Source organism: Syngnathus leptorhynchus, chromosome 11 (assembly GCF_054491065.1).
Source record: "Syngnathus leptorhynchus isolate UIUO chromosome 11, UIUO_Slep, whole genome shotgun sequence".
Classification (NCBI taxonomy): domain Eukaryota; kingdom Metazoa; phylum Chordata; class Actinopteri; order Syngnathiformes; family Syngnathidae; genus Syngnathus; species Syngnathus leptorhynchus.
In genome coordinates, this window is record NC_141205.1 from 125,001 (window position 1) to 136,774 (window position 11,774).

The 11,774-nt window shown below is 43.4% G+C and overlaps 3 pseudogenes; 1 reads left to right on the top strand and 2 right to left on the bottom strand.

Annotated features, from left to right (window-relative positions):
- Nucleotides 1-532: 532 nt before the first annotated feature.
- On the bottom strand, nt 533-652 carry LOC147048624 (U2 spliceosomal RNA; annotated as a pseudogene).
- Nucleotides 653-2,742: 2,090 nt separating this feature from the next.
- Nucleotides 2,743-4,172, bottom strand: LOC147048625 (uncharacterized; annotated as a pseudogene).
- Nucleotides 4,173-4,621: 449 nt separating this feature from the next.
- Nucleotides 4,622-4,822, top strand: LOC147048626 (U2 spliceosomal RNA; annotated as a pseudogene).
- Nucleotides 4,823-11,774: the final 6,952 nt, after the last annotated feature.

Below are 11,774 nucleotides of genomic sequence, written 5' to 3' on the forward strand. Positions count from 1 at the left end.
TCTCCCGCCGCCCGCCCGCGTACGCCCCCCATCCCTGGTCGCCCGTCTGCTCCCGGCGGACCCTTGAACCCTTATTTACTGAAAAATGACTTGTTCTGCGTGGCTATGGCGTCCGCCCAACGCCGGTTCCCGGGTCGAACCCGGATGACGAAAAATGTCGGTCTCCGCCCGGAGCTCCCAGCCAACTCGGCGAATATTTTCTAAGTGCCACCGGCCCTGCCGAGCTTCGCCGTCCGACCAGCGCCGGTTCTGCAGCCGGCCTCGAATGACGAAAAATAACGGTCTCTGCCTGGAGGTCAACGCCGACTTGGCAAATATTTTCTAAGTGCCACCGGCCCGTCCGAGCTTTGGCGTCCGCCCAGCGCCGGTTCCGCAGCCGGCCTCGAATGACGAAAAATAACGGTCTCCGCCTGGAGGTCAACGCCAACTTGGCGAATATTTTCTAAGTGCCACCGGCCCTGCCGAGCTTTGGCGTCCGACCAGCGCCGTTTCTGCAGCTGGCCTCCAATGCCTCAAACCCTCAAGCCCCTATTACACCTCCCTATTCCAAAAATCTATTTAATATGTGGTCTCCAGAGAGGGGACGTATCAGATATTAAACTGATAAGAACAGATACTACACTTGATCTTAGCCAAAAGGCCGAGAAGCGATAAGCAGAAATGGGTCTTTGGCAACAACTTCAATCAAGAGACTACCAATTCAAGTTAACCGCCGACCTCGGATGCGTCATCGCGAAGCTACTAAGTTAAAACAGTCGAAGTAAAGTACCCAGTTTATCACTGGCAGGCCAAAGTATGTTTTACTTTTACTTTTGTATTTGTTGTGTATGTTTTGTAATTCTACGTACAGTGGAGCCTCGGTTTTCGGACACATTCCGTTCCAGAAGGCTGTTTGAGAAGTGAATCATTCGATTTCCGAATCATGTTTTCCCATTACAAATAATGGAAAATATTTTGAATCCGTTCCAAGCAAAAACAAATAAATAAATAAACGTCATTTTTGCATTTGCGCATTCTTGTTCGAACGCGCAACTGTAGCGCGTCGCCGACCGCGCAACTGCACCGCGCTGGTCGCATTATTGTGACAGAGCGGCCGCTGAAATTTATAAAATATTTTTAAAGACCTGGTGTACTTTCCAAAATTTAAGTGGACCTCAGTGCGCAGGAAGTTTAATTTTGTCCGATCACGCAACTGCAGCGCACCGCCGAACGCGCAACCCTAGCGCGTCCCCGACCGCACAACTGCACCGCGCTGGTCGCATTATTGTGACAGAGCGGTCGCTAAAATTTAGAAAATGTTTTTTAAAGTCCTAATGGACTTTCCAAAATTTAAGGTGACCTTTGTGCGCAGAGAGCTTAATTTGGTCCGATCGCGCCACCACAGCACACTGAGCGCTCACTGTCACATTGCTTTTGGAGCGTCTTTGTGTTTTAGGATGGCTTTACTGCTCCCACTTGCTTCATTTGGAGGCATGATTAGAGCTCATGCAATCCTCAGAGTAGTGAGAATGTAATAACGAACGGAATCAGTTGGCATGTGGGTCCTCTTGCCTCATCTCGCGAATTTCGCCCGACATCCGAAACAAAAAAATCTTGAGTTTTTTGTTCGAATACCGAATTGTTTGAATACCGAATTGTTCGAGAACCGGGACATTCGGAAAAAAAAATAAAAAAAAATAATAATAATAATAAATTATATATATATATATATATATATACAGTATATATATGTGGCTATGGCTTAGGCAGTAGAGTGGGTCGTCGAGTAACCGGAGTGTTGGTGATATATGTATATATATATATATATATATATATATATATATATATATATATATATATATATATATATATATATATATATATAGTAATTAATATATATATCAAATATATATATGTATATATATATATATATATATATATATATATATATATATATATATATATATATATATATATACTTTTTTTCTGAACATCCCGGTTCTCGAACAATTTGGTATTCGAACTGTGGTGAATTGTCTTCGTGGCTCCGCTGGTCTTCACAAAGAAGGAAATGATTTGGGGACACACGGCTGGTTGAAAAAAGTTTTTATTCAGTCGATGTCAGAAGATGTTTTCTCACGCCCGACAGACACAATGTTCAAAAGTCCCCCGTCTGCCAGGCAACGCCTCTCTTATACCTGGCGAGACTCATGATCTCATCGCTCTCAATCATAGCGACGCTTTGAGACCCCATACATGTGTTGGCTGTCTGCACTTACAAGGCCGTCGAATTGGTTGTTTTCCTGGTCCTGAACAACTGGCCTTCCTATATTCTGTCGTGTCCATACATTACTGAAACTAAACCACCCTGTCCACACAAATAGGCCTGTGCTTGACCTGAGGCATGACCCCGGCCCTGTGAGGGCAACATACAGAGAGATATGCAGGCAAAAAATACACTACATAACCTCCCTTTCGGGAACTTCCAAGCGTCCCGAAAAACGGTCTGACAAGAGATAACATCGGCGATCACCCAAAAACCTTTCCCCTTCCAAATTAATGCTCAAGTCTACAATTTGGCCTATATATGGTTAGCCTAAATCACGCAAACTTCGGCCAGCTTCGTCAGGACTGGGTCATGGCGCTAACTGTAGCGTGCCTGTGTCAGTGCAGCCTGACAGTAGGTGCTGTAGGCTGGCGTTAGGTGCTCTGCACAGGGGACAGCTCCCTTCCTTGCCAAATCACTGGCGGAGGTTTCTGTGGCTAATTTGCCCTGAGCACAAAGCTGAGTCTGGCTTGCGCCATCTTCCAGAGCTCAGCCCAGCTTAAAGGTTTCCTGATGGTACCTTCCCAAGTGGTCCATCTCCCTTGGCGACCCTGTACACGGCCTTGATGGTGGACTGCTCCTGCTTTGATCTTGACACCTCTTCCACAACCATGACTCTTCATTCCCTCTTTGTCGCCTTGGACCAGAGCTGTGGAGGCTCTCCCCAGCCAAGCCCCGCTCTCCCTTCTTTCACGTTGCCAATTGTTTCCTGATGTTGATAGCGCCACAAGTGGATTTCTCACAGTAGGATCCAAGGATTCTCTTAGCTCAAGAACGAACCTGGCCATTTCCTGCTCATAGCCCGAGGTATGGACTGGATTGGCAGTTGCAGCGTGGTTGCCCCGAACAAGCCTGTGTCAGAGAAACCTTTCGGTAGACCTAGCCATTTCTGAATGTAGATGTTTGCTTCGTCTGTCCAGGCCGTTCGCTGTTGATATTACTCATCTTCAGTGGCCACATGGCCCTTTGGTACAATGTGAAGTTGTAGCACCACAATTTTTGCTTTTCGGGTAGTTGGCTCTTGTGGATGATCGCCAGGCCTTCTGCGAATTGTTTCTTCTTTGTTACATGATAAACAAGGCGCTGTAGGACAGCACTAACCTGGTTGTTGGTGGGGAAACCAGCTATGTATTCTCAGATTCCAAAGTTTTAATATAATTGTTAAGAAAATTCCATACAGTAGCCCAGCAATCAGGTATTGTGGCCGAGCGGTCTAAGGTGCTGGATCTAAAGCTCCAGTCTCTACTGAGGTGTGGGTTTTAAATCCCACCACAGCCACTTCTGGATCAATTCAGGTCTGGTCTCCTTGCCCAACTCCTGTCAGTGCACCTGTAAAGTATCAAGACCCTTCAAAGGTCTTTGCGAAATATAAATCTTTGCCTTTTATTCTAACCTGGAGTACCCATTTAATATGTAACTACACTGTGTATTTGGGCTGAGAATGATGAAAGAAGGGACATATGCCTCATAAAGTGTATGCATTGGGGATGGGTCGACTTCCATGCAGCACAACCAACGTGTGGAAAATACAGGTGCAACATCTCTTCTCAATAGAACGACCTGAAAGAGGGTCAAAAACTTTCCAAAGGACACAAGTTACGAATAGCAGAGGATGGTTTTGATCCATCGACCTCTGGGTTATGGGCCCAGCAGGCTCCCGCTGCGCCACTCTGCTGCTCGCTGCTAGTAATTCATGATGTCTTGTAATCGGCAAACAATCATTCGGTTCCAACTTGCAACTGGATTTTGATTGTCACTCATATTGTTTGGCCTCTGCTGTGTACAGGCTTCATTACATTATGAAAAAAGCTCAGTCGGGCAGCACTAACCTGGATGCTGGAGGAAAAACCAGATTTTCCGCCTCCATGTTTTAATAGAATTGTCAACAAAATTCAATGTCATAATGACAGGTGGTAGGTAGTGTGGATGAGCAGTCTAAGGAGCTAGATTAAGTCTCCAGTCTCTCCCGAGGTGTGTGTTCAAATCCCACCACTGCCACTTCTGCATCACTTCTGGCCCAACTCTTTTTGGTGCAGCCATTGAGTACATATGATGACCCTGGAAAGTTCTTTGCGATTTATCAATCTTTGCCTTTCATGTTCATCGGGACGACTCTTTTAATAGGTACCTACACTGTGTATTTGGATAGAGACTGCTGAAAGGATACACATATATGCCTCGTGAACAAACAAGTCAGCAGAAAGGTTTGCCGATTTATTAGTGCCCAGAAGAGCACCACTCTGTTCCGTACTGTAACCGTCTGTGAGAATGGGTAGACAGGGAAGCCTGTAAGCGAGTCCGTCACTCATATATTCCATCGCTTCTTGGCCTTAAGGCTAAGATCAATTGTAGTATCTGTTCTTAGCTAGCTCGTAAGGCAAGCACCTCGACTGATTTGCATGTTCTCAGCCATGGCAGTGAACTTGACTCAGTTTGTGGAGGAAGTAGTGACAGAGCATTGTGTTACAAATAACCTTATACTTTTGTTACAGAATCTACTATGGTAAATTACTTTAATTGACTTTGCATTATTTTGTAGTTGTTTGGTATTCTTTGTGTTTCTTTCCTTTAATCTAAATCTCTTTAAGTGGTGCTTCCGCTATGGTAGCTCCCCATGCTGCCATGCGGAGGAACCATAGTGTACGCTTTACTTTTAAGGAAATGAATGGTGAGCCGCTGGTAATGTCAAGGTTAAACTTTTCCAGAAAGCTAATCCAACAAACCCTGAAATTTTACGCATTTGATTTGAACTGCATTATAACGTTGCCTTTTAGCAAAGGCTTTGATGTGAGCTTTTGCTCTGCGGCAAATCTCCGTGAGTTTTGGAATGGGTCTAAAAATGTTAAATCCCTGTTCTCTTTGTTTAATGTAGAAAAGCTGACCGACAATGCTGCGAAAACGGTTATTGTCAGAATGTTTAATGAGACAGTGAATGCAGAGGACATTTGTTATTTTCTGGGAAGATATTGCACGGTTAAAGGCCAGGCTATGACGGTGAGTAGTGATGGGTCCTGTAACATCAATGCGTCGGCGCATGTGTCGAGCTCATAGAGCGAAGCCCTGTGTCGGTCCGCGTATCGCTTTAAACAAGTCACGTGACCGAACGAGCAGCAGTATAGTCTGTCAAGGAAGCGTGCCAAAGCTCTGTTAAAGGAAGCGCATTGTCAACGAGATGGATCTGCTAAAAAAATATCTGATCTTTTGCGGTTCATCCTTGAAGATATCAAGAATTCTGGAGCAGCCCCAAGCCAGATACTGGGACAATAAAAAGACATTGCACTCCAGCCTCATCTGTGCCGTGTGAGTGTGTATTTTCAAAGGCGGGAAATTGTGTCCAAAAAGCGCAACAGGCTCAATTTCAAAACATTTGAAAAACTTATTGTATTAAATAAAAATTTGTAAAAAACAAATCCCAGTGCACTAGCATCCTCTTTCACAACACGTTCACTTAGATTTTCATGTTATGATACATGTTCACATTATTGATTGACTTTAACTAAAAAAATAAAATATATTTTCAATTTAAATGAATATGTGAAAGAATACAATATAAAATATAATTACTTAAATTAATGAATGTATGTACTAAGTCATCAAATCAGTGTCAGTCGAGTCTGCCAACAACGTTGCCTGTAGTATTTTTAAGGTCTACCGGGTGTCAGCAGTGAGCGACACAGTATCGACACAGTGTCAATACAGTTTGGTAATGTGTCTAAACGATAAACGAGGCTTCATGGACCCATCACTAACGGTGAGAGATGAAGATGGCATCTGGAATTGTTCCTGGCGGGCCACCATTCAACAATGGGAGGACCCTCAGGGGTTCCAGGGCCTCAAAAATCTCCCATCAATGATAGTTTTGGGAGAAAACCAAGGCTACATAGATTATCAGGGCCAACCCAAGCTCTGCCGCAATTGTGGACAGCATGGGCACTTTACAGAAGCGTGTGAGTAAATAGTATCCCGGAAATGTAGAGTAATTGGTCACACTTTTGAAGAGTGTACCAATGGCAGAAGGTGCAATCTCTGTCAAGAACCTGATCATCTCTACAGAAAGTGCCCAAAGTCTTTTGCCAACTGAAGGCCGGGAGAGAATTGATAGGTGAAGGAAAATGAAGCTAACAAGCATTGTGGAAATTCAAATTTCCCTCCAAGGCCTGTAATTGGTGAGGAGGAAACAGGTGATGAGGGAACAGGTGATGAGAGAACAGGTAATGAGGGAACAGATGAGGAGAGGTAAGGGACGTGTGTCACCCCCACCAACAGAGAACGCAAAGGAAATTGATAGAGTAGAAGAAATGCCTACAAGTAGTGGAGAGGAAACAATTGAGGAAAGGGGCATGTGGGAAGCAGACAAATGGAAAGTGACATGTCACAAAAAATAGCCACAGATGAGTTGAGTGCAGACACCCAGATTCATTGTGCGCAAAAAGCTAAACGACTCGCATACGAACGGTCCTCTGAATCGTCGTCGACATCAGAAAAGAGAGGAAAGCCTGGGAGCCCAGATAGTGAGCTGGAAAAGTCCAGAGTATTCAATTCCTACTCAGCAAATGAAATCTCCTTTTCAAATATGGCTACATTTGACACCCAAAAGCCGCAATACCATAAATTTAAGGTTGAGAGAGATGGACCGTAGTCAACAACATAAACAAGAGAACTCCCACTTAATGTAGGGGTCAGCACAACTGTAGTGCAATGGTTGAGGCTTGCCCTGGGTGAACCACCTTTTTGATCATGGTGTCTTCCCTGACAGGTAAGTATGAGTTGTACAAGTTGCCGGGCCGTCGTTTTCATCCCATCTTCAGTCACGGGCTTAATTGATACTAGCGTGGGGCACACACACACTCAGTGGATGAAGCAGAATTTGTAGAACTGTTTAAATAGTACTTTTAGTTATTACAAAACCAAAGCATTATAAATTAGGTAAAAAAATAGATTCAAAAACACTACCATCATGCTTTGCTTCTTTTTCTACCCAAAATTGCCCTGACCCGAGCACCTTTGTTCACCTCCTTTTTCTTAGAGTCGCCATCTCGTGGTGATGGCAGCAACAATAATAAACCATAAAAAATTACACAAACGCCCCTGCTGGTCAAAATGAGTCATTTATTCCATTAATGAGAATTACAATAACTTTTATATTTTGCTTCATGTTACCTGATCAAAATAAATAAAACTTGCATTGATAAACGAGGGCTTAAACGTGATTGTCTGTCTGCACTTGGCATAATTTCTCTGTTTATGTGAACCTGTTTACATATGTGTCAGTATGAATTATGTGACAGTATGACTGCTGCACGGAATATGATATTGGCAGTTATCCATTGCGATATTGGTATTTTAACATAGAGGTCAGCTAATTCCAAAATCTCTATATAAATCTAAATGGCCTCGGAGAAGAGAAGCGCCGTCCTAATTTGGCATTGTTTTTCTCTATGCCTATCCTTTTCTCTTCTCCTTTCTAAAGCTCAAATTTTGTCAACCAAAGTTGTGTGTCCCTGTTTCATCCAGAATATGTCCTTCTGATTAATTAACAATTGTGATTACTGATCTATTATCAGGTCAATTTAACATTAACACTATCTGCTGGTGAAATTGTTATTATTATGTATTATTAATTTGGAAAAACTAACTATTAACCTATTATAACTCGGCCCCCTTCCTCAGGTCTCTCATGTCAAGCTTTTGTCACCATCTTCTGGCGAAATTTAGATTTTCATTCAAGCCAATTGTCTAGGCCAGGGTTCAGCAACCCAAAATGTTCAAAGAGCCATATTGCCCCCCCCCCCAAAGAAACAAAACATACCCGTCTGGAGCCGCAAAAATCTAAAAGGCTTTTATAATGCAACATAGACTGTCAATACATAAGTTGTATGCCTACCATTAAAATAATGTAAAGAAAAATAGTGGTATCAATTTGATAATTTCTTCTTGCGGCCCATTAGAGTTCACGTACCTGCATAGCAGAGCTGTCTGTTCGATATCGGTCATGTCACACAACTCATCCATCACAGGCAATTGAGAAAGCTGGAGCTGAATTGATGTCCTTGATCTGCTGATCGGTGATATTGTTTGTACGGAGAGGCATGTCTTGAATTTTCTGAATGATCTCGGTTTTGTTTTTGAAGTCCGAAAATAGACACTCTGATATTTTAAGAATGAATCCGTCATGAAGTCGCCATCGGTGAATGGTTTTCCGCGCTTTAGTATCTCCCGGGCTGCAACAAAACTTGCAGCAGTAGTAGAATTTGGAGATGCAATCCACTTATTAAAACTGTTTTTTCATTCCTCAAATGACACCTTTCCTATCAGTTCCAACAGCAAATTTAGCATGCTTTAGCTGAAAATGTCGCTCCAAATTCCTCTTCTTGTTATTCGACAACTTCTCATTCCAAATCAAACATGCAGACAATGCTTCAGCATTGGCAATGAAAGCAAAGAGTTCAGTCCATTCTTTCTTAAAGCCTCTGTTCTCATCATCAATCTTTCTCTTTTTGCCTTTTGAATCCATGGCCCATCACTCACGCACACTCATCACTTTGTTTACAACTCATCTGTGATGTGACGCAGGCTATGACGCAATTTTGCTGTTTGGCGTCATTCTTAAATTCAGTATTTTTAATATATTTACAACTACATACACTTTTAAAGCATAAGAATTCTTGTGTCATGATAACCATCTAAAAACCATATTTAAAAAACCACCAACAACAACAAAAAAACACGTATTTTTCCATTTTCACGCATTTTTGCAAAACTCCAGGGAGCCGCCAGGGGCGTGCTAAAGAGCCGCATGCGGCTCCGGAGCCGCGGGTTGCCGACCCCTGGTCTAGGCCAAATCCAACACTTTTTCACGCACCATCTTAACCTCTATGTCACTCGTCAAGTGAAATGAAGTTTGTAGGAGTTACAGATTTGTCAAGAAGAATGGTCAAATATACCTTCAAACAGAATCCAGACTATCATTGGAACCTATAGGAAGTGTTCGGAGCAATCCCTTCAGTTTTATATGCGCAATCACAGAACACCTCTTTAGTGGAAATCTTTTTTTGTTTTTTTTTCAAATTCAAAACATAGATGTTTTTTACTGGCGCACAAAATAAACCGTGCATGAACATCCCCTTGTTCAAAGAATAAAACCAACACAATGCATGATTTCACAAAAAAATAATATACCAGCAAATCAGTGCAACTTCTGCTGTTGCCTTTGCGGGACCAGTTCAGATATGCGTTATCACAAATTTATAAATCAGATTTGTTTGGACCTCCGCATTGGATGCTCTGCCAAACACCTGAGACCGACTCACCGAACCCCTAGGGTTCGACCGAACCCAGGTTAAGAACCCCTGGTCTCAAGGCTGTTATTCCTGCAAAAGGAGGATCTACTAAATATTGATGTAATTTTACTGTTGGGGTGCCCAAATGTATGCACCTGCCTACTTTTGTTTAAATAATAATTGCACACTGTCTGCAAATCCTACAAATTTCATTTCACTTCTCAAATATCAATGTGTTTATTACTGCCGTCATCCACCATGCATTGATTCGGGCCATCTGACGCAGCCGCTGAAGTGATGGGAACTGTTATTCATAATAACGGTGTCGTATTAAATGAGAATCACTGATAGTTGTTTTTTGGTGAAATATTTTTTTTAATGCTGTTAATAAATGCATTTGTTTTCAAAAAGCTTTTTTTTTTATATCCATGCTTTACTACCTACTAAAGGCCAAAACCTTTTATGCAATGACCTTTAAGTGTCATTGATATTACTTCACACAAACACTACATTCATCTGCTTCTGGTTTGGCCCCCCGGTCAAAATTTAGAACCCAATTCGGCCCGCAAGTCAAGAAGTTTGCCCACCCCTGCCCTAGACCAACGAGGCGCAATGAAGGCCAACAGAATGGCTATCATTAATGAAGACATAATGAACACAATTCAACTATTGAGCCGCAATGAAAGCTTGCAGACCATGTTACATTCCGTGTAACGTTGGCCTGTCAAACACTCCACACAACAATGGACAACAGTGTTTCAAAGAAGAGCTCGTCCGGGAGTTACTCCCAGGTAATCAGGCGCCCTAAGGGAGAATCATTCCCCTGCACCAATGAGCCCCATAGTAGACCAGCTGACCTCGTTATATTATGACTGGTAGCCCATGTGACATGGACCTGAAGACTGAATGTCAGTGATTAATGGAATAAATGGAATCTGGTTGGCCTAAGCCTCCCAATTCCCTAACGTCAAGCCCTAATGCTAACCCTAAAACCCTCACAATAAGCAAACCCTAATAATAAACCCTTAACCTGCGAACCCGCGAACCGTAACCTCCTTATGTTTAACCCTAATCTCTAATGCTCCCCCGAAAGGTAGTGGTATCTAAACTTGAAGGCAGGCATATACGAACAGGACCAGCAGAGACCAGCCTCATTTCAGAATTGTTTTAGAAACCTTTACAGACGGTTAAAATCCACATCATAGTTATGAGCGCATCTGTTCTGTGAGCGTTCTCCCCCCTCACCCACCCCCACTCCTTTTCCGCTCTGTGCCCCGTGCAACTTTAGGACTCGGACCACTGTCTAGTTCATCTGATCCCAGTCTACAGGCAGAAGCTACAAACTTCTGTTTTAGTTCGTCACCTGTGGTGAGGACTGTGGGGAAATGGACAGTCGAGTCAAAGCAGGACCTCCAACACTGCTTTGACTGGTGTTTTTGAAGCTGCAACTTCAGACCTGCATGAATTTACTGATACTGTGACATCATACATCAGCTTTTGTGAAGACTTGTGTGTGCAGACTATGATCTTCTGCACATACAACAAACGGTGGTTTACACCAAACTTCAGGATGCTGCGCAAAGCCAAGGAGGAGGCCTACACATGTGGGGACTGTAACCTGTTCAGGCAGGCCAGGAACACATTGACCCGAGGGATCAGGAAAGCTAAGAAAAGCTATAGGCAGAGTTTGGAGAGACACCTCTCTGCCAATCCTAATCCCTCATCAGTGTGGAAAGGCCTGCAGAGCATCACAGGCTTCAAGAGACCAACCCCCCATCCTGCTTGCAAACCAGCTAAACAGTTTTTACTGCAGGTTTGAACGGTCCAGCCACACAACGAGACCTCCTGCAGCACAATCAACTTCCACACCTCCTTCAACAACACCCCTGTTCACACCTCCATCTCCGCCACCATCTTATCACCTACTCTCTCTCTTTCAGAAGCCGCGCCAATACTTCAGATCCGTGAGAAGGAGGTGTGTCAGATGTTCCGGAGAAAGAAGGTCAGGCCCAGACGGCGTGTCCCCCTCCTGTCTGAAAGTCTGTGTAGAACAGCTGGCACCCACCTTTGCACAGATCTTCAACCATTCCCTGGAGCTGTGTGAGGTGCCCTCAAGCTTCAAAAGATCCACCATCGTTTCAGTGGCCAAGAAGACCGCCATCACAGGTTTGAATGATTATAGACCTGTC